General features: G+C 41.2%; 1 protein-coding gene, 1 long non-coding RNA gene and 1 pseudogene across 2 annotated transcripts in view; all 3 read left to right on the top strand.

Annotated features, from left to right (window-relative positions):
* LOC133229655 (zinc finger protein 665-like) overlaps nucleotides 1-24182 on the top strand; it is a 74255-nt gene that overhangs the window by 22696 nt on the left and 27377 nt on the right. The window lies entirely within an intron of this gene.
* On the top strand, nucleotides 10513-10884 carry LOC133229907 (bolA-like protein 3; annotated as a pseudogene).
* Nucleotides 11328-22031, top strand: LOC133229739 (uncharacterized). Its single transcript, XR_009730628.1, has 3 exons — nucleotides 11328-11941; nucleotides 12992-13081; nucleotides 21618-22031. It is a non-coding gene; the product is annotated as an uncharacterized LOC133229739 (long non-coding RNA).

Below are 24182 nucleotides of genomic sequence, written 5' to 3'. Positions count from 1 at the left end.
GAAAAGATGCTCAACATCACTCATTATCACAGAAATGCAAATCAAAACCACAATGAAGTACTATCTCACGCCGGTCAGAATGGCTGCCATCAAAAAGTCTAGAAACAGTTGGGAGGGTGGCTCGGGATGGGGGACACAGATACACCCATGTCTGATTCATGTCAATGTATGGCAAAAACCACCACAATATTGTAAAGTAATTAGCCCCCAATTAAAATTAATTAATTTTTTAAAAGCCTACAAACAATAAATGCTGGAGAGGGTGTAGAGAAAAGGGAACCCTCTTACACTGTTGGTGGGAATGCAAACTACTATGGAGAACATAGTGGCTGTACTAGAGATAGAACTGCCATATGACCCAGCAATCCCACTGCTGGGGATACATACCAAGGAAACCAGAATTGAAATAGACACATGTACCCCAGTGTTCATTGCAGCACTGTTTACAATAGCTAGGACATGGAAGCAACCTAGATATCCATTGGCAGACGTATGGATAAGGAAGTTGTAGTACATATACACCATGGAATATTATTCAGCTATAAAAAGGAATGCATTTGAGTCTGTTCTAATGAGGTGGACGAAACTGGAGCCTATTATAGAAAGTGAAGTAAGTCAGAAAGAGAAACACCAATACAGTATATTAACACATGTATATGGAATTTAGAAAGACAATAACAATGCCCCTATACTCAAGACAGCAAAGGAGACAGAGATGTAAAGAACAGACTTTTGGACTATGTGGGAGAAGGCGAGGGTGGGATGAAAGAATAGCATTGAAATATGTATATTACCATATTTAAAATAGATGACCAGTGCAAGTTTGATGCATGAAGCAGGACACTCAAAGCCGGTGCTCTGGGACAATCCAGAGGGATGGGGTGAGGCAGGATGTGGGAGAGGAGTTCAGGATGGGCAGGACACATGTATACCTGTGGCTGATTCATGTTGATGTATGCCAAAAACCACCACAATATTATAAAGTAATTAGCCTCCAATTAAAATAATTTTTTAAAAAAAGTTGTGTATGCTAAAGCTTTAGCCAAAGATCAAAACTTTGGAACCTGAGAGGATTTATATTGCAGAGCAGGCTTGCACAGGTAATAAATGTTGTATTGCTTTTCATCAAATATTCAGACCTTGTGCATAATGAAGTAATTCACACAAGTCAGAAACTGTACAGGTATACTGACTGAATGTCAAAACAACTTTAAGAAACTGTATGTTTTTAATATTCACCAAGAAATTCGTGTTTTGGAGAATCCTTTCAAGTGTAATGAATTTGTCAAACTTTTGGACTAGTTCTTACTGCAGACTACACATAAGACAATTCATATTAGGAACAAGTAAAGCTTTAGTTCTCTGACCTCAGTCTGTGATATTACATAGTGTAGAAAAAATATATTAAATATATTGAAAGTTACAGCGTATGTATGTTAAATATGGTGAAAATTAAGACATATGTAGTAATAGTCCATTATCTTCAGTGTGTAAAGTATTTAATTACTTGAGTTTTCTTAAGACGGTGACATTACTATTTGTGACTTTTCCTGCAGAAGTTTCAAAAGCGTTTTGTTTTATTTTATAGCTTTCGTACAGGTATTTCATGACGGTCTCTGGAAAGCAATCAGTGAGATGAAGGGGTTGACTTCATTAGGTGTAGTTAATTCATATCCATCTTTCCTTGGATAACAGGGACACAGAATTATCAAATTCAGTGGTGTATGAATTAGCATCAGGAATGGGCAGAGAATAATGTGAAACTATGACATGATTTATCATGCTCACTATATTCAGGGTACCCTTCCATACATAGACCACAGTGTGTTTTTGGACAGGGTGCCATACCATCTGACCATCAAGAGAGCAGTTTTCTGAGTGGATTTTAATCAGAAAAAGTCAAATAGTATGTATATGTGTGTAGTTCACATTTAACTTCTGCCATTACCATTTGTTACTGTTTTATTCAGAATGTATCATGGGTCTCCTGTCTTGATTACTAAAATGTAGTCACTTTTGTCACAACCCTGGATGAATTATGTTCCTCCCACTACACAGTTTTATCCCACCTCAGTACTTTGTGAAAGTGAAAAGTGTTAGTAGCTTAGTCGTGTCCAACTCTTTGCGACCCCATGAACTGTAACCCACCAAGCTCCTCTGTCTATGGAATTATCCAGGGAAGAATACTGGAGTGGGTTGCCATTTCTTGAGGGGATGTTCCCAACCCAGGGATTAAACCTGGGTCTCCTGCATTGCAGGTGGATTCTTTACTGTTTGAGCCACCAGGGAAGCCAGTGCTTGGTAACAGAAGCTAAAAATGCAGCATTTGGCTCTTAGGGTTGAAAGAATCTATGATGATTTCTTTCCACAATGGAACCAGACAACATGCAGGTTGGGGATTACATGTTCATAATTTGCACTTGAGTTATTCTCCACACCCTTTCTTGAGTTCCTTCTCCACACACTTCAGATGGCTCTAATGAAAATAGCGTAGCAAAGAATTATCAGTGTATTTTGTGCAAAACTTGGGGAAATCCCCAGTGACCCACTGATTAGAACTCCATGCTTCCCCACAGAGGACATGGATTTGATTCATGGTCAGGGAAGTAAGATTCCACAAGATGCCAGGCAGGGCCAATGGGAAAAAAACAGTACAAAAATTTAACTTAGTAAATTTAAAGATAATTGAGTATCTTGAATGATTCATGCATCTGGAAACATCCCACCTAGTTAACAGAGGTGGCCAAAGGAGCTATACAAAAGGGAAAGCTTTCACAGGTAGAACTGGATGGGACAAGAAAGTTATTACCAAACAAAACAAACAAAAAAAGGGCATCGCTTCAGGTCTGATTTCCTATTTCAGGGTGGGAGAGAATGCAGACAGAGTCTTACCTTGCAGATTATTTCACTAGTGTCCATCTGTAAATTCCAGACTCAGTGCCTCCTGGTCATGATTCTAAGAGGGGAGACACTACAATGAAATGTGGATTTGGTGTCCTGGAGGCAGTGACACCATCTCGGGCCTGTCTTGTCTTTTGAACACTGAGTGAACCTTGCCAGGCATCAGTGAATGTATACCTTATAAATAGATCTCTTCATGTCCTTTTTGTGTTCCTTGATTTACAAGAAGAGAAAATAAGAATATAGTAGGCATATAAAATATTTAAGAAATAAAATAATGTCACAAGTAAGGACAAAAACACCTTTTTTGTGCTTGGAGCACTCAGTAAAATTGTTTGAAAAGATCAGTGTTCATGAGTTTTTCTCTTATTTGACAGATAACTTGAAATTTCACCACCCAGCATGAAGAATTTGTTCAGTCATTAAGCAGTGTCCTACAGTGACCCCATGCACTGTAGCCTCAGGTTCTTCTGTATGGGATCTCCCAGGCAAGAATACTTCAGTGAGTTGCCATTTCCTTCTCTTGGAGGTCTTACCGATTCAAATCAAACCTGTGTCTCCTGCATTGGCAGGCAGATTCCACTGAGCCATCTTGGAAGCCCCAAATAACAAGGTAGTCAAGAAAAATTGTTGAAAGAGATATACCAACTCACTGTCTTTATACTCAATGTAAAATACCCCATGTGACCCATGGCCAGTCTCTTCTTTGTCCTAAATGAGAGTTTAAAATTAAATGAGGCCTTTGTGTTTTTTTTAACTCACAGATGTGCTTCCCTTTAGATTTTTTTCTGAATCTTAATAAGCTAAAATGAGTCTCTAAGTTTTAATATAAATATTCTGATTCTAGCAGCAAAGTAGGTAAATGAAAAAAATCCATTTTAGGCTGTCATTCATACCATCTTACCTGAACCTGAGGGATATTCAAAAGGTTTATAGTTGTGAAATTATTTTAAATTATTATTTCAATATTTGAACTTAAGTCTGTCTGAAAGACATGAAGTAGTTTTTTCTTGCTATTTTCAGCTCTTTCATTCATTTTTATATCCACATATAAATTCACAGTGAAGATCACTACAGTGTAATGACTTTCTTCATTCCTAAGACATAGCAATGTTATTCTTAATTTCACAGCCACCGTGCAGTTAGGCAAGGCCATAAGAACTTTTTTGCCAAATAGGGTGTGAGTAATGCATTACTCCTCTCCATGACTAAATCTTTATATCTTATAAATAAATCACCTAGATAATGCTCTAGCAATCCAGTGGTTAGACTGATCTTTTATTCCCCAGGGGCTGGAATTCACTAGTTGGAATTCACTATGGTTAGAGACATAAAATTCTGCTAGCTGCTGCTTTTTGTTGTTCAGTTGGTAAGTTGTGTCTAACTCTTTGTGACCCCATGGACTGCAGCACGCTAGGCTCCTCTGTCCTCCATTATCTCCTGGAGTTTGCTCAGATTTATGTCCATTGAGTGAATGATGCTAGCTAAGCATCTCATCCTCTCTGTCTCCTTTCCTTTTTCCTTCAATCTTTTCTAGTGTCAGGGTCTTTTCCAGTCAGGTAGCTCTTTGCATCAGGTGGCCAACGTATTGGAGTTTCAGCTTCAGCATCAGTCTTTACAGTGAATACTCAAGGTTGATTTCCTTTAGGATTGACTGGTTTGATCTTGCAGTCCAAGTGCCTTCAAGGGTCTTCTCTAGCACAATTCAAAAACATCAATTCTTTGGTGCTCAGCCTTCTTTATGGTACAATTCCCACATCTGTACATGACTACTGGAAAAACCACAGCTCTGATTACACATACCTTTGTCACCAAAGTAATGTCTCTGCTTTTAAATCTGCTGTCTAGGTTTGTCATAGGCTGCAGTCACCATCTACAGTGACTTGGGAGCCTAAGAAAATAAAATCTGCCACTGTTTCCACTTTTTACCCATCTATTTGCCGTGAATTGATGGGATCAGATGCCATGATCTTAGTTTTCTGAATGTTGAGTTTTAAGGCAGCTTTTTCACTCTCCTCTTTTTACCCTCATCATGGGGCTCTTTAGTTCCTCTTCACTTTCTGCCATTAGGATGGCATCATCTGCATATCTGAGGTTGTTGATATTTCTCTCAGAACTCTTGACTCTAGCTTTTGATTCATCCAGCCCAGCATTTCTCACGATGCATTCTGCATATAAGTTAAATAAGCTGAGTGACAACCTACTCCTTTCCTAATTTTAAATCAGCCAGTTGTTCCATTTCTAGTTCTGTTGCTTATTGATCTGCATACAATTCCTCAGGAGACGGGTAAGGTGGTCTGGTACTCCCATCTCTAATAAATTCCCATAGTATGTTGAGATCCACACAGTCAAAGGCTTTAGAATAGTCAGTGAAGGAGTACTAGATGACATATTATTGAGCCATAAAAAAAATGAAGACTTTTGCCACTTAGAATAACCTGTATGAATGTAGAGAACGATATGCTAAGTGAACTAAGGCAGAGAAAGACAGCTATTGTATGATCTCACTTACATGTAGAATCTACTAGAGTGAAAGTCAGTAACAGCCAATAGGATGGTGGTTTTCTGGATCTGGGAGTTGGGGAAGATGGGGAGATGTTAAGGTATGAACTTTGAGTTGTAAAATGAGTAAGTTCTGGGGCACTATGTGCAGCATTCTAACTGTAGTAAATTCTTCTGTGTTACTACATACTTTAAACTTGCCAGTAGCGTAAATCTTAAGTGTTGTCACCATACAAAAAGTGGAAACTGGGAGTAGATGGATGTGTTGATGACTGGAATGTGATAATATTTCACAGTGTATATGTCTGTCAAATGGTCAGATCATGCATGATAAGTATACACATATCCATTTCATTAGTTCTTTTAGTAAGGCTGGAAAAGAAGAAAGTAGGAGGTGGGCTGGGTTTGGCACCTTTAATGGTGTTCAACCCATGTTTCCCATGAGATCCATGAAGCATTTTGCGAAACCGTGTATGGTACCCCCTGCCATATCAGACATCCTCAGATACTTGTGTGGGTCCTAGTCCCCGGTATATTCACAGTGCAGCAAATCTGATCGGGATCCTGCATTGAGCACCAAGGCTCTTAGCCTCCACTTCTGAGACTGAGATCAGCCCCAGGGATGAAGAGGCCACTCTGTTCTGAGTCGGGATGGACCAGGGCCTGCTCTTGGCAACCCACTCCAGTACTCTTGCCTGGAAAATCCCATGGATGGAGGAGCCTGGAAGGCTGCAGTCCATGGGGTTGCTGAGGGTCGGACACGACTGAGTGACTTCACTTTCATTTTTCACTTTTCATGCATTGGAGAAGGAAATGGCAACCCACTCCAGTGTTCTTGCCTGGGGAATCCCAGGGATGGGGAAGCCTGGTGGGCTGCTGTCTATGGGGTCGCACAGAGTCGGACACAACTGAAGTGACTTAGCAGCAGCAGCAGCAGAGCCTGCTCTGTGATCTGAAGGGAATTGTTGGGTCAGCTGAGGTCCCCCCTACTGCTGTGTGCATGAGGCCTCACCAGGAGGGGAGTGTGATCTGAAGGAAAGTGTGGGAAAGCTCCCGTGTTGGTCTCTGTGTGGGAGTTGCCTTTCCTGAGTCCCTCCTGAGACACTGGCCACAGAGGACTGTCTGTTCCCCATGGTGAGGGTTTCCCTGCATGTGTGGTTGGAGCTCAGGAAGGGGGAATGTTGACTGTAGGCATTAAACAGCATGTTTTCAACTTTTAGTATCAACCTCTGCAGGATGCCTGAGAAGAAACATGGAAGAGGGTATAAAAAGAGTCAGGAATGGCTCTTTCTCAGGTAAGGTCATATTCTCAGTTGATTCTCAGTCTGTCCTTCCTGAAATGCCCTTACCTGAACTTGCTAATTGTGTCTGACTCTGAAGTATCCTGTCTGACTCCTGTATGTGCACACTCAGCCGGGGCCTTCCCTCAGGGCCTGTCGTCTCCACTTAGATCCCGTCTCCCCATGACCCGGTGACCTGGCCCTTGTGGGGAGGCTCCCCTGGGCACCGGGGCTTCTCACCCATGGGTTTGAGACGGGGTCTCAGTGCTGTTGGGCAGCAGGGCTTGCTTAGGGCCCATCTGGATGCACTGTCTGCTCTGTGTCAACCAGGGTAAAGAAGCTGCACATGGACATCAAGTATTAACACTCAGAATACGTGGTAAAATCTGGAAAAGAGGCCAATAAGGGGAAATCAGTCCTGACTATTTATAGTACATTTAAAACTAAATGAGGACCTCCTTGAAAATCTTGGTGTTTGGGAACGGAATGGAAAGTTCAGAAAGAGACCTCAGGGCTAGGGGGCTTTTCATTCCATCATCTATTTTTCACTATGAAATCCAAGTTCACTGAAATTTTTTTGTCTTTTTTGTCACATGGTGCAGCTTGCAGAATCTTAGTTCCCTGAGTATGGATTGAACCTGAAACTCCTGAAATGGAAGCGTGAGGTCTTAATCATGGGACTGCCAGGGAAGTCCCCAACTTTACTAACCTTGTTTGATTGTTTTATTGTGGAATTAACAAATAAACTTTGGTTTTTGTTAGTAACTACATACCTAAAATTAACTAAGGATAAAATCATTATTTTTTTTAGAAAAATTATTTATTTAGGTGTTCTGGGTCTTTGTTGCTGCTTGGTCTTTTCTCTAGTTGCCAGCAGTGGGGGCTGTTCTCTAGTCGTGGTGCATGGGATTCTTGTGGTGTCTTGTTGCAGAGCATGGGCTGTATGATGCTTGGGCTTCAGTAGTTTCAGCACGTGGGCCTAGTAGTTTGGGCTCTTGGGCGTTACAGCACAGGCTCAGTAGTTGTGTCACTTGGTCTTAGTTGCCCCGAGGCATGTGGCGTTATCCTGGAGCAGAACCCATGTCTTCTGCATTTGCAAATGGATTCTTTACCATTGCGCCAGGAGAGATACCTTCATATTATTTTTGAATATAGGTATTTTATAGGGATTGCAATCAAAGTATTCTATATATGTTTTTTATGCGTATACTGTCTGCCTGCTGCTAAGTCGCTTCAGTCGTGTCCGACTCTGTGCGACCCCATAGACGGCAGCCCACCAGGCTCCCCCGTACCTGGGATTCTCCAGGCAAGAACACTGGAGTGGGTTGCCATTTCCTTCTCCAATGCATGAAAGTGAAAAGTGAAAGTGAAGCTGCTCAGTTGTGTCCGACTCCTAGTGACCCCATGGACTGCAGCCCACCAGGCCCCTCCGTCCATGGGATTTTCCAGGCAAGAGGACTGGAGTGGGGTGCCATACGTATACTACTTTTTCTTTTTTTTAAACTAATATAGTATTAGAGTTGAGACTTCCCTGTTGGTACAGTGATAATAATGTGCCTGCCAATGCAGGGGATACGGGTTTGATCTCCCTGGTCTGAGAAGATTCCACATGCCCGGGAGTAACTAAGCCCGTCCACCACAGCTACTGAGCCCATGCTCGAGAGCCTGTGAGCCAAAACTGCAGAGCCCATGTGTTGCAACTACAGAAGCCTTGTGCCTGCAGTTCACCTACAACTCTTCTCTGTAACAAAAGATGCCATTGCAGTGAGAAGCCCACTCACCACAACTACAGAGTATCTCCCGCTCAGTGCAACTAGAAAAAGCCACACAAAGTAACAAAGACCAGTACAACCTAAATAAAGAAACAAGCTTTAAAAAAAATGCAATATTGACAAACTTAAGTACAGTTGATTCATTTTCATGGCCCCAGAGATGCTGAAATACATATGACTAAAAGTGATAATGAGAAAATGATTTAAAAATCTGTCAAGAGGCAACTCTTCATTTCAGTCAATTGTGTATTTACATGTGCATGCATGTGAGCATGGATACGCAATTCCATGGTTTTATTACAAAACATCATCTCATAAATAAGCTTTGTACTTTTTAACAGTTGAAATTACATCTTAAATACATTATGTAGCCTTAAATTTTTTCTACCCCAGCACAGGAATGATTTAAGTAGTAATAAGATTACTGATATTGTGTGTGGGGGAGGGGTTGAGGAGTGACCCTATACAATGACCTTTTATGGCCCTCCATTGCTCTTCAAATTCCTTGATGTTATTTGAGGTTTCTCAGGGAACTCTTATTGATGGATTTTATGCTCTGTTACTTAACTGTTTGATTCCTTAGGTTCAAAGGAATTCGACTTGACTTTACTCCCTCCTCTTTTAGTATAAAAGGGGACTGAGTTCTAACTCGGATAAGATGGTTTTGGGGGTATAGTCCACCATATTTTCAGTTTGCTGACTTTCTGAATAAAGTCGTTATTCCTGCCCCAGCAACTTGTCTCTCAATTATTGGCCTGTTGTGTGGAGAGCAGTAGAAGCTTAGAATGTGAACTAAAGGAATAATGCGGTTTTCATCAATTTTTAAAGATGTATTGCTCTTTTTGGCCACATGATTCAAAGAGCGGACTCAATGGAAAAGACTTTGATGCTGGGAAAGATTGTGGGCAGGAGAAGAGGGCAACAGAGGATGAGATGGTTGGATGGCATTACCCACTCAATGAACACAAGTTTGAGAAAACCCTGGGAGATAGTGAAGGACAGGGAAGCCTGGTGTGCTGCAGTTCATGGAGCTGCAAAGAGTCAGATTCGACTTAGCAACTGATCAATGAAAATTGCTCTTTTTAAAGCAATGGTTAGTAAACTTTGTCAATTTCAAAATTAAAAGAAAAAAAAGGTACTAACGGAAGTTCCTATCACATACCTTAGTCCTCCAGTCTCAGACTGTAGGTTTTGACCTTGTGTCTCTGGAACCGAGCCATGTGGAGTTTGGCCTTCCAGCTGAATGAAGAACAAAGAGGAAAAGTTGTTATACGGGATGTCACTGTAAAATGGCATGTTTTCCCCAGGGATAGTTTTGTATTTCTTATTTTAGTTTGCAGTACAGAGAGAAATCCAGAAAAAATTTCTTGTTTTCTTAAGATGGTTCAATTATTCTAATGGCAGGAAATGTTCTGCATCCAATTATCGCCCTACAGGAATTCTCTGGAGACCCAGGTTCCCAACCCCTGAATTGCCAGGAGCAGGACAGGCAAGAACCTGCTGACAAAAACATTTATTTATTTATTTATTGCACTTGAAAATATGTGAGTTATTTTCAAATACCTTTTGGTATTGATTTCTCACATAGTTTCACAGTAATAAGAGAACAGGCCCTGTATGATTTCAACACTCTATTTAGACCATGAAACTTTTGCACCTTGTTTTACATCATGTTCCAGTGTCTCCTGGTTAATAGTCTACGGGAACTTGAATAAAATATGTATCCTGCTGTTGTGTGAAAATTGTATAAGTCTTAATTATGTTCAATTGGTTCACAGTTCTTTTCAGGTCTAGTATATCCTACTTTCCTGTCCATTCTATTAATTTTTGAGGGTTTAATATTGAAATTCCAACTAAAAATCTTAATTTGTCTACTCTTAAAAAAATTGTAATATATAGTGGAACTGTCTGTAACTATTTTCAAAGCCTCATGTAAATGTGTTGTCATACTTTCGTAATTGCAAAAAATTTTAAAAAGGAAAATAAAATCTTTATTGAAATTTTTCTACTTGTTAGGAGGAAAGATCCTAGTTTCCAACATAACTGGTCTACAAAGTTATAAGCTTTTGCCTTAAAAGTGTAACGGGGTGACACAGCGACCTGGGAAGGCCGGCCGCCTCTGCGGGCATGGTGGCGTGGAGCCCCGCCGCAGCAGCGCCTCTGGTCCGCGGAACCCGCCATCTTCCTCCTCTCCACTGTGCCCAGTGCATGTTTTCCTCGCATCCGGAGGGGGAGAGCAAAGTGACCCAAATCCTCAAAATTTCCAGGAGGCTGTGGGGGAATGTATAAAATTCAAATTAAATGGGAAGAATTTAAGGAGAAGAGAACTGTCCAGCAGCCAACAGGTTCTAAAAGAAGAAATCAAAGGTATGCACCGATTGCAGATTTTTAAGTCTGTCCCCAACACTGACCATACCGTGGCTGCTTAGATGTTGTTGCTAAAACACTGGATGAATCTTACTAACAGGGCTTCCCTTGAGGCTCAGGTGGTAAAGAATCCGCCTGCAAGGCGGGAGACCTGGGTTAGATCCCTGGTTTGGGAAGATGCCACGCAGAAAGGAAATACTACCCACTCCAGTATTCTGGCCTGGAGAAGTCCATGGACTGTATAGACCATGGGGTCGCAGAGTCGGATGCGACCCAGCGACTTTCACTACTACCACCGTTCTTTCCTCAACATATGACAAAAAGTTTATTTGGTCATAGACATTTCCATATTGTAATTATAGAAGAATATGCTATCTATATAGATGTTAAATGCAACAGATTAAAAAAAAAAAACAGATGTAATTTATGAGGCATGACAGAACTGTTAAGCACCTCCCTGCCCGTTGCCCCGCCTTACTCTTGGCCTGCAGACCCGGACGCTCCTCGCCCCGCCCCTCGCCTGCAGCGATCCGCCCAGCCCCCGACCCGGAAGTTCCGCCTCGTTATCCGCGCGTGCGCAGTTTCCTGCGGAAGCGGAAAGCGGAGAGAGAAGGTCGCCGCACGGCCTTTGCGTGTTTTTTTTCCTAGAGTAACCCTAAGCGCCTGCCTTCGCCACGCCCATCTTCAGGGTCCGGCTGGTTCTGCGGCAGTAATATCCGAATACCCCGAACTCCGCCCCAAATAAACCCAGAGGCCGCCGTTTAGGTCAAGTATTTGAAATCGCTGTGAGGCTTGTCCTTGCCGTTTGGTTTTCGCCTTCGGCCCCGGAGACGCCGCCTTCCGGGATATTTTCATGCTTAAACTTAACCGTTAGTACCTGCGCCTGTGCCTTGTAAAGTCCCCGGGCGCGAGGGGGATTCGGGCACTCCCACCTCCACCGCCTCACCCTGTCGGCCCCTGGAGATCGCGTCGACAGTCCCGCTCCCGGAAAGCCGATTCCTCTCCCCGGTCCTGGGATTCCGGAGAGCCCGCCCGACCCCTGAGACCCCCTCGCTTCCAGCCTCTCTGCCCTCGCGTCTCCTCAGGCCGATCGTTCTGCCCCGCAGGCCTCCCTTCCTGGTCAGTCCCTTTTCCTCACCCCTGGGCTGGACGTGTGACACCCAGCGTTTTTCCGTCACGAGTCCGTCTCGTTGGAAAATGTGCTCTTTTGATAGGCGGGCGTTTCATTTACTCATCATTTCTGTAGATACGTGGGCGAGGGGGATCAGAAGAAGCAGTGACTGAGAGTGAAAGGCAAAGTCAGAAGTGGAAAACGATGGGAGAACCGACGGGGTCGCCCAGGATGGCTGAGGCACTTGCAAAGGGATGGTAACATGAAATAGATTTCTCCCTTAAAGTAGCGGGTGGGTGAAAGAGAAATGGACCACTGCGTGGGATCTCCAGGAGTTGGAGACAACGAGACAGGGGCCCTGCGTCTGCGATAGGAGGGCTGACAAGGGGTGATCCTAGGAGAGAAACAGGGATAGGTGTTGACAAAGGCACCCCACTCCAGTACTCTTGCCTGGAAAATCCCATGGACAGAGGAGCCTGGTAGGCTGCAATCCATGGGGTCGCTAAGAGTCAGACACGACTGAGTGACTTCACTTTCACTTTTCACTTTCATGCATTGGAGAAGGAAATGGCAACCCACTCCAGTGTTCTTGCCTGGAGAATCCCAGGGACGGGGGAGCCTGGTGGGCTGCCGTCTATGGGGTCACACAGAGTCGGACACGACTGAAGTGACTTAGCAGCAGTAGCAGAAGAGAAGAGGAGGAAATAAGCCTAGAAACCTGGAGTGCCCCAGAGTGGGAGTGTAACAGGGAGAGAAGGGGTGTGACTAGAAGCCAGAGAGGGAACAGAGTTGGAGAAAGAAAGAGACAGATGTATAGATATTTAGGACAATTAGAAGGGTGGGGGTGGGGAGAAGAGCAGCAAGAGGAGAACAAGTTGCAGAGGGGAGCAGGACAGGTGTGAGGGAAGAAACAGGAGGGCAGAAACAGCATCCCACCCGAGGCAGTGGACACCAAAGGACTGTTCCACATAGTGAGGTCTTCCTGTTTTTGTGGTTGTGGCAAACGAAGTGGGGGATGTTGATTCTAAGCCTTAAGCAGCCTGTTTTCCACTTGCCAGATCAACTTCTAAAAACTTACATTGTCTGAGGAAGAAGCTGGAAAGAGGAAGAAAGGAAAGGCAAAGGCAACAGGAATGCCTCTTTCTCAGGTAAAATCATATTCTCAGTTGATTCTCAGTCTATCCTTCCTGAAATGCCCTTCTTTGGACTTACTAATCATCTGTGACTCTGAAGTATCCTTCCTGACGCCTGTACATGCACACTCACCAGGGAACTTCCTTTAGGGCCTGTCGTCTCCACTTAGATCCCATCTCCCCATGACCCAGTGGCCTGGACCTTGTGTGGAGGGCACCATCCTGGGCAGGGCTTCACACCCACAGGTTTGAGAAGGGGTCTCAGTGCTGTTGGAGAAGGCAGTGGCACCCCACTCCAGTACTTTTGCCTGGAAAATCCCATGGACGGAGGAGCCTGGTAGGCTGCAGTCCATGGGGTCGCTAGAGTCGGGCACAACTGAGCGACTTCACTTTAACTTTTCACTTTCATGCATTGAAGAAGGAAATGGCAACCCACTCCTGTGTTCTTGCCTGGAGACTCCCAGGGATGGGGAAGCCTGGTAGGCTGCCATCTATGGGGTCGCACAGAGTCGGACACGACTGAAGCGACTTAGCAGCAGCAGCAGCAGCAGCAGCTCAGTGCTGTTGGGCAGCAGGGATTGCCTAGGGCTCTTCTGGATGTGCAGTCTGCTCTGTCAATCAGGATTAAAAAGCTGTGGGTGGAAGTCAGGTATTAACATGCACAGTACCTGGTAAAATCTGGAAGTAGACCTAAAAAGGAAAATTTGTTCTAAGGTAATTGAAGCTAAGTGAGTGAGGCACTGACTTCAAAATCTTGATTGGAAATGGGATGGAAAGTTCAGAATCAGGTATCAGTGATAGAGGGTGTGCTATTCCATCATCTGTTTGAAACTGTGACATGAATCTAAATCTCACAGCTGGAAATTCACTTTCATTGCCTTCGTTCTTCAGATTTTGTCTTTTCACGGTGTTCATTTTGTGGTTTGGCACAGAGATTTTTTACTTTTGATGCAGGTGAGGTTTCCTCTTCATTGTTTAACCCGTAATTTCATCATTTGTTATGGCAACTGTCTTTTTTCCACTGGGTTTTCTTAGCATCCTTATCATTAGATTTTAAATATATGCAAATGGTTATTTCTGAGCATTCTCTTCTGTTTCCTTGGTGTATAAATCTGTTTTTATGCCAGTACTACACCATCTGGATTATATTTTGATATGGCTTGAAATTTTAGAAAGGGTGGCCTTCATCTTTCTTCTTTCTACTTATTGAAGAGTATTTTTGCAGTTTGTGGTCCCCTTGAGATTCTTTATGACTTCTGGCAAGTTTTTTCTGTTTCTGCAAGCATTTCTATTTTAAGTTTCATAATGAATTCATTAAATCTGTGGAACACTTTGGGTAACTTGCAAATTTAAAGAGTACTGAGATTTCCAGTCCATGACTACTAGATTTATTTGTTTATTTTGGATTTCTTTTAGAAGTGGTTAAGTAGTTTTCAGTGTATATGTTTCATCTCCTTGGTGAATTATTCCTAAATATTTCATCCATTTTTAATACAATAGTAAATAAAATTGTTATGTGATTTTCTTTTGACATTGTTCATTTTGTAGAGAAATGCAACTGATTTGCATGTTGACTTTTGTATCCTGATAGTTTGCTAAAATTGTTATTTGATGTGGCAGGGTTTTTTTGTGTCTGTGTGGAGTCTTTACAGTTTATGCATAAAAGACCTTGTCCTCTAGGAAAGAAGGCAACTTTCTAATTTTTCACTTTGGAAAGCTTTGATTTCTTTTTCTTGTCTAATTGCTCTGGTTAGGGGTTTCAGTCCTTTGTTGAACAGTGGTGCAGAGTGCACGTCCTTGCCTGCTTCCTGATCTCAGAGGAAGTTTTCAGTCTTTCACCATTGAGAACAATGTTAGGTGTGCTCTTTTCATACAGGGTATATTTTACTTTGAGATACTTTATCTTTTCTAGTTTGTATATATATATTTAAAGGTTGTTGAATTTTGTAAGATACTTTTTTTCTGTATCAGTTGAGGTGGTCATCTGTTGTTTTTTCCCTTTATTCTGTTAATGTAACGTATAAGTTGATTTTTGTTTGTTGAGTCCTCTTTGCCTTATATGAATAAAATTCACTTGGTCATGAATTCAGATCTTTTTAATGTGGGGTTGAAGTTGGTTTGCTGGTGTTTTGTTAAGGATTTTGCATCAATATTCATCAGGGAGTATTGGATTTTATTTTTTTGTTCTTTGATCTTTTTTGGGTCGATTTCAGAATCATGTTGGCTCTATTCAGTGAGTTTGTCAGTGTTGCATCTTCAACTCTTTGTAATATTTTTGGCAGGATTAGAGGTACTTCTTTTGTAAAGGTTTAGTATAATTTCACAGATGGCATCTGATCCTAGGTTTTTCTTAGTTTGAGGATTTTAAGTACTGCTTTAATCTTTCTAGTTATAATTTGGTTCACATTTTTATTTGCTTCATGATTAAGGATTAGATAGTATGTTTCATGGAGAAGGCAATGGCACCCCACTCCAGTACTCTTGCCTGGAAAATCCCATGGACAGAGGAGCCCGGTAGGCTGCAGTCCAAGGGGGTTGCTGAGGGTCGGACACGACTGAGCGACTTCACTTTCACTTTTCACTTTCATGCATTGGAGAAGGAAATGGCAACCCACTCCAGTGTTCTTGCCTGGAGAATCCCAGGGACGGGGGAGCCTAGTGGGCTGCCGTCTATGGGATCACACAGAGTCGGACACGACTGAAATGACTTAGCAATAGCAGTAGCAGTATGTTTCTACAAATTTACCTGTTTATTTTATGATATGTATTTGTAATTTGCAGGTATTATTACTTAGAAATTTTTTATTGAAGTATGTTGATTTACAATGTTCAGTTAATTTTGGGTATAGAGCAAAGTGATTCAGTTTTATTTATATATATTCTTTGACACATCCTTTTCCCTTATAAGCTATTACAAACTATGAAGTATAGTTCCCTGTGCTGTGTAGTAGGTCCTTGTTGGATATCTGTTTTATACCTAGGAGTGTGTCTGTATTAATCCCCAATCCTGATTTATCCCTCCCACCTTCTGCTTTGGTCACCTCTGTGTTTGTTTTCCATGTCTCTCGGTCTGTTTGTGTTTCATAAATTCAATTGGATCTTTTTTTATTTTAATTTCACACACAAGTGATAATTTGTGTTTCTCTGTCTGGCTTATTCACTTAGTATGATAATCTCTCAGTCAGTTCAGTTGCTCAGTCGTGTCCAACTCTTTGCGACCCCATGAACCGCAGCATTGCTAGTCCTCCCTGTCCATCACCAACTCCTGGACTCCACCCAAAGCCATGTCCATTGAGTCGATGATGCCATCCAACCATCCATCCTCTGTTGTCCCCTTCCCCTGCCCTCAATCTTTCCCAATATCAAGGTCTTTTCCAGTGAGTCAGCTCTTTGCATCAGGTGGCCAAAGTATTGCAGTTTCAGCTTCAACATCAGTCCTTTCAATGAACACCCAGGTCTGATCTCCTTTAGAATGGACTGGTTGGATCTCCATGCAGTCCAAGGGACTCTCAAGAGTCTTCTCCAACACCACCGTTCAAAAGCATCAATTCTTCAGCGCTCAGCTTTCTTTATAGTCCAACTCTCACTTCCATACATGACCACTGGAAAAACCATAGCCTTGATTAGACGGACCTTTGTTGGCAAAGTAATGTCTCTGCTTTTCAATATGCTGTCTAGGTTGGTCATAACGTGATAATCTCTAGTTCCATGCATGTAGTTGCAAATGGCATTCTTTCTTTCTTTTTTGTTTAATGCAGGAGTTAATATTTCATTTGGGCTTCCCTGATAGCTCAGTTGGTAAAGAATTTACCTGCAATGCAGGAGACTTGGGTTTGATCCCTGGGTTGGGAAGATCCCCTGGAGAAGGGAAAGGCTACCCACTCCAGTATTCTGGCCTGGAGAATTTCATGGACTGTATAGTCCATGGGATTGCAAAGAGTCGGACACAACTGATATTCTTGTATATATGTACCATGTCTTCTTTATCCATTCCTCTGTTGCTGGGCATTTAGATTGTTTCCATGCCTTGCCTATTGTAAATAGTGCTACAGTGAACATTAGGGTGCACTGTTGTTTTGAATTATGGTTTTCTTCAGATAAATGCCCAGGAGTGGGTTTGCAGGATCTGAATCTTTCTTATTTAACTCTTTTGTTCTGTCAAAGCTGAATTTAGTTTGTTCTCTTTCTCCTTCCTTGAGATGTAAAAATAGTTTCCTGATTGGACTTCTTTTTCCTTTTTGTGGTAACCATTTAGCCACGTGCGTGTGTGTGTGCTCTGTCATGTCTGACTTTTTGCATCCCATGGGCTGTAGCCCATCTGGCTCTTCTCTTCATGAGATTTCCCAAGAAAGAATACTTAAGTGAGTCGTCATTTCCTTCTCCAGGGATCTTCCCAACCTAGGGATCAAACCTGAATCTCCTGGGTCTCCTGCATTGGCAAGCATGTTGTTTACCACTGAACCACCTGAGAAGTTTCTTAGCCATGTAGACTTCTCTTATTATAGCCTTCACTGCATGTTATAAATTTTGGAGTGTTGTACTTTCAGTTTCATGTAGATGTTCAAAAATTTTCTTGATTTCTTTGAGCCATAAGTGTCCTTGCTTAGCTTCTTGACTTAAAGTATTCAAACACTTTCAGTCAGTGCTATTTCTCTTACTATCATAATTGATGATTTTGATTTTTCTTTAAAGCCATTGCTGGACTTCTCCTGACAAGGGTATTGTCCAGGTTCACACCCTCATTTTTGTGAGGCTGTTGACTAAACTGTTGCTGATGCTGCATGCTTGTCACCTGGGTGCTATTGATCATTCTGCCTCCACACTTAATTTTGTAGTAACTTAATGACAGAGCTTATGTAGTGGAGCGATAACTTTAGTGATGAACCATCATTTGTTTTTTTTCAAGGCATTGCTACTTTCCTTTTTTTATATTTTTATGCATTATAAATGAATGTCTTTTATTTTTATCATTAAGTTTCTATTTTATGTTACTCTTTGTGTTTTATTTGCAATATGTGGGATGGTTGGTTAAGAAAGAATTGGTGATCAGTACTTTTTAGAGTTCTTTATGTATTCTTGATGTTAAGCTATTATTGAATATATGCTTGGCAAATATTTTGTATTATAGTGTACATTGTTTTTTCACTCTGCTGAGGATGGATTAGTGCACAATACTTGATAATTAGGATGTGTCCAGTTTATCTTTTTATTTTGTTGGCATGAGCTTTTGTTGTTGTATCTGATAAATCTTTGGTGAGTCCACTGTCAAGAATCATTCTTTGTTCATTTACTTATAGGAGCTTTATACACTAGCGACTGAGGTCTAGGTCTTTGAAGCATTTTGAGTTAATTTTTGTGTATAGTGTATAATAATGCTCCCACTAAATTCTATATGTGAATATCCAGTTTTCACAACACCTTTGTTCCATAGATTGCCCTTGCCCCATTACTTGGTCTGGACACTATTGTGGAACATCATGTGACCTTACACATAAAAGTATTTTTCTGAATCTGTTGTGTTCCTCAGGTGTCTGTCTTTATATTGGTACCATACTGCTTTGACTAGTGTAGTGTTGGATTCAGTTTTGAAATAAAGAAATATGAGATGTCTGACTTTGCTTTCTAGTTTGTTTTTGCTGTTCATTGTCTTCTGTGATTCCATAGGAATTGTAGGATTGATTCATCTGTTTCTTAAGAAAAGCAGAGTTTGGATTTCACTAAGGATTGTTTTGAATCTTTTGTTAACTTTGACTAGTCCTGACATCTTGACAATATCAGCTTCACAATATCTGTGAAGCATGGGGTGTTACATTTATTTGTGTCTTCTCTAATATTTTGCAGAAGTCATTAGTTTGCAGTATAAAAATTCTTCCCTTCTTGTATAATGTTATGATGAAGTATTCTTTTTTAATTTTCTTGTCAGTTGAATTACTTTGATTGTTCATTTTTAAAGTTTAGAAACCCAATTGGGTTTGCATGTTGATATTGTATCTCGTAATTGCTTTGAAGTCTTTCATTATTTCTATATATATATTTTTACTTGTTAATGTTGCAAAATGCCTGTTATGCATATGTTATCTTGTAGGACATATTTAGAAAGATATTTTGTTTCATAAAAACTGTAGTATTGAATTTTTTTCTCTATGGTATATATATTACAGATCTAAATAGCAACATATTATTAGATAAACTCGTTTTGGATTCTTTAGCATTACAATATATTGTGTGTTCATTAGCATTTATTTGTGTACAGTAAGTGTGGAGAATATATCTATAGTAGAGTACTTTTTTCTCCTCAATTATGAGACTGCAGTGTGTTTACTGTTAATTGGTACATGCATGGAAATCATGGTGCAAAAATAGTGTTTTTGTGTGAGCTGACATGTTTTCTAGTATACGTGTTTTTGTCATAGGCTGTTTGCAAGTATTCTTCCCTAAAATCAATTTGAATTATCTTTTACAACTCTTATTTTTAATAAACAAGTTTATTGCTCTAGTGTTTCTCAGAATTTTAATATCATATTTGGAAAGTTTCAAAATTTTTCGAAAATGAAAAATATTACATAGTTGGGAAAAGTTTTATAACTGTTATAGATGTATTACTTTTGGTGTAATAGACACTGAGACACTTATTGACGAATTTTAGTGAATAGAGTCTTTATGTCTTATAGATCTATCTATCTGATACATGTGGTCAACCAATTACAACCCAAAGCAGACAGTGATATAGGAGAAGTATTCCAAACAGCAATCTTGGGAAGACCTAAAAGTCATGAAATCAAACATTTTTACCTCAGGGAACTCCAGGAAGACATGTATGACTTTGAGTGTCGTTGGAGAAGTGGTGGAAGAAATAACAAAGGAATGCCTATAACTCATGATGGAATTCTCACTGATGGCAGAGGTCAACAGTGAAGAAAGGATTTGGAAATCAAGCCCTTTGTAAATAGGCTTCGATTAAACCTGCAGGATAAATTGCAGATATTTCAAACTGATGGGATAATTTCTGAATGTAATGAAGTTACGAGGTCTGTCAACAGTACTTTGTTACCTTCACCACTTCAAGGAATACCTCCTGGTGTCCAAACTAACCTTTCTAATATATTTGGGAATGATTTTTTGCATCCTTTATTACTGACACAAGATCCAACAGCATACCGGGAAAGAGCTTCCAAGTATATTGAGTGTAGGAAAACCTTTAGTCATGTCTCAGCTCTCAGGAATCATCAGATAATTTATTCAGATGAGATATTACATAAGTGTGACATGTGTCAAGGTCTTCAGTACAAATTCACACCTTGCAGTTCATCAGAGAATTCATAAGGAAGAGAAACTTTACAAATGTGATGAGTGTGGCAGGGTCTTCAGTCATAGAACAACCCTTGCAAATAATCAAAGAATTCATACTGGAGAGAAACCTTTCAAACGTAATGAGTGTGGCAGAAGCTTTAATTGCTCCTCAAATCTCTCTGCTGCTGCTGCTGCTAAGTCACTTCAGTCGTGTTTGACTCTGTGTGACCTCATAGACGGCAGCCCACCAGGCTCTCCTGTCCCTGGGATTCTCCAGGCAAGAACACTGGAGTGGGTTGCCATGTCCTTCTCCAGTGCATGAAAGTGAAAAGTGAAAGTGAAGTTGCTCAGTTGTGTCCAACTCTTAGCGACCCCATGGACTGCAGCCCACCAGGCTCCTCCATCCATGGGATTTTCCAGGCAAGCGTACTGTAGCAAATCTCTCTAGGCACCAGATAATTCATATAGAATATAAATTATATAAATGTGATGTATGTGGCAGTGTCTTTAGTCAAAAGCCAAACATCACAGATCAACAGAGAGTTCATAGTAGATAGAATCAAAGAAAAGTGGGAGGTTATAAATGTATTTTTGTGGTAAGCTGTTTAGTTAGAGTTCATACCTTTTAATTCATCAGAGAATCTGAGAGGATAACAGGCAGGAAGGCCAGGGGTCTCCAAATGGAGGAATTAGGCTGCAAGTGTCAGACATTTTTATCTCTTTTAAGCGGCAGGAGGAAACAAACTGGGTCTCCAAACTGAGGAAATAGGTTGCAAGTGTCAGGCGTTTTTATCTCTCTTAAGCGGCAGGAGGAAACAAAGTAGTGATATTTTTTTCTTTCTCTTTATAAATTTAAAAGGAGGTTTCTCTTAAAATACTGTGTTGCCATAATGACACCTGGTTTCACCTGAAGTTAACTATTCTCAAACCTTGAGTTAACCAATGCATTTTTCTTATAGAAATGTTTGTCTTAAGCTATGATAATGTACCATGCATTTACCCCAAACTCCGTCTTCAAGTTGGTTCCATCTAATGGCTCAGAATCTACTTGACAAACCAGTATGTTATACTCAGATATTGTTCCCCTAATCTATGTAAACAAAACTAATGTATGGTAATCTGCCCTTCTACAAGATTCAAGTCAATCATTTTATGGCCCAGGATGAATTGTCTGGTGCCAAGATTATCCCAAAATGCATCTTATGGATGAGGGGCCTGGTGCCATTTTGAGTTTTAAGACATTCCTTTCTTTCATTAACAGACTGCTGCTGCTGCTGCTGCTAAGTCGCTTCAGTCGTGTCGGACTCTGTGCGACCCCATAGACGGCAGCCCATCAGGCTCCCCCGTCCCTGGGATTCTCCAGGCAAGAACACTGGAGTGGGTTGCCATTTCCTTCTCCAATGCATGAAAGTGAAAAGTGAAAGTGAAGTCACTCAGTCGTGTCTGACTCTTCGAGACCCCATGGACTGCAGCCCACCAGGCTATGCTGTCCATGGGATTTTCCAGGCAAGAGTACTAGAGTGGGGTGCCATCACCTTCTCCGAACAGACTGCTAGTGGGTATATAACATCCACCTGAAGACTAGCAGGGGGGTACTCTTTCTGTCCCCTTCTGATGCCTATGTCAGAGGCTTTCTCTATCTCCTTTATACTTTAATAAAACCTTATTACACAAATCTCTGAGCGATCAAGCCTCATGTCTGGCCCCAGATTGAATTCTTCTCCTCCGGAGGCCAAGAATCCTGGCGTTTTTTTCAGTCAGCAACAACCTTTCAAATCCCTATGGGAGAGAAATCCTACAAATGTAATCAATGTGGGAAGGACTTTACCGAAAAGGCAACCCTTGCAAAGCATCAATGAATTCATACTGGAGAGAAACCTTACAAATGTAAGAAGTATGGAAAAGCCTTTAGTCAAAAAGCACATCTTCAGCTTCATTGGAGAATACATACAGGAGAGGAACCTTACAAATGTAATGTGTGGCATGTGTTTCAGTCGAAAATCACACCTTACAAGTCATCGGAGAGTACATTTTGTAGAGAGACCTTTCAGATGTCTTGAGTGTTAAAAGAGCCTTTACTCAGGTCTCAAACCTCACTAAACATCAGAAAATCCACAAATAAGAGACATCATCCAAGTGTGATATATGTTGATCTTTAACTGTCAGAGTTCAAAAGAAACTATACAAATGTCATGAGTGTGGCAAAGCTTTTGTGTGTGGAAGCCTCACAATCAGATAATTCATAGAAGAGTGGAACATTACAAATGTATTGAGTGTCTCAGAGTACTTAGTCTGAATGCATACCTTATGATCCATATTGGAAAGAAACATTAGAAATGTAATGAGTGTGGTAAATTTTTCAGTGTACTTTCAAGCCTAACTTGCCATCAGATGATGTACAGAGGTGAGAGCCCTTGAAAATATAGAGGTTGCAGTGCTTTTGGCAGTGGTTCATATCTTATGCTTCATGAGAATATTCACACTGGATCAAGCGCAGATGATATTTAATGTGGTCAGGCCGTTGAATATCTACTCATTCTCAAAAAGTTCATCACCAGTTCAGGAATGCGAGCAACCTTTCCTCACTGGTCCCTCTTGCACCAGTAATCAAGTTGTTTGTACTGCACCAAACAGTACGAATGAACTGAATTTTGAATAGCTTTTAGGTTGTGCCTTAGACTTACCAAATACTTCATGATTTAAATTGCAGTGAATATGGCAAAGCTTCATGTTATTGTTCACTTATCACTAGATGGCAGAATATTTATCTTGAAGAGAAAGCACACAGATATAAAGTGTGTGGCAAGGCTTTCACCCAAAGATCACAAGTTGGGGAACATACTGGAGCAACACCTCCCAAATGGAATGAGTGTGGGAAAACCTTTATGTTGAGGACTTATGCATTAGGACTTGAGGCACCTGAGCATGAGAATGTTCAGTTTCTGACCATGAAGCCTAGCCATGATGAAAGCTCAGTTTATGACTCTTTGGGATGGACTGGATATGGATCCCAGGTGCCAAGTCATAGTGATGGGAGCTTCTAATCATGCTATGCCAGCAAATTTGGAAAACTCAGCAGTGGCCACAGGACTGGAAAAGCTCAGTTTTCATTCCAGTTCCAAAGAAGTAGTAGCTAGTAGCTCAGTTGTGTCTGACTCTTTGCGACCCCATGGACTGTAGCCTATCAGGCTCCTCCATCCATGGGATTTTCCAGGCAAGAGTGCTGGAGTGGATTGCCATTTGCTTCTTCAGGGGAACTTCCCAACCCAGGAATCAAACCCGGGTCTCCTGCATTGCAGACAGACGTTTTACCGTCTGAGCCACCAGGGAAGCCCAAAGAAAGGCAATGCCAAAGAATGCTTAAACTACTGCACAATTGCATTCATCTCACATGCTAGTAAAGTAATGCTCAAAATTCTCCAAGCCAGGCTTTAGCATTATGTGAACCGTGAATTTCCAGATGTTCAAGCTAGTTTTAGAAAAGGCAGAGGAACCAGAGATCAAATTGCCAACATCCGCTGGCAATCGAAAAAGCAAGAGAGTTCCAGAAAAACATCTATTTCTGCTTTATTGACTATGCCAAAGCCTTTGACTGTGTGGATCACAAAAAACTGTGGAAAATTCTGAAAGAGAAGGGCATACCAGACCACCTGACCTGCCTCTTGAGAAACCTGTATGCAGGTCAAGAAGCAACAGTTAGAACTGGACGTGGAACAACACACTGGTTCCAAATAGGAAAAGGAGTACATCAAGGGTGTATATTGTCACCCTGCTTATTTAACTTACATGCAGAGTACATCATGAGAAATGCTGGGCTGGAAGAAGC

The sequence above is a fragment of the Bos javanicus genome, chromosome 18, assembly GCF_032452875.1.
Source record: "Bos javanicus breed banteng chromosome 18, ARS-OSU_banteng_1.0, whole genome shotgun sequence".
NCBI classification, from domain to species: Eukaryota; Metazoa; Chordata; class Mammalia; order Artiodactyla; family Bovidae; genus Bos; species Bos javanicus.
The sequence above is the reverse complement of the archived record's forward strand: the minus strand, read 5'-3'. Positions and strand labels throughout refer to the sequence as shown.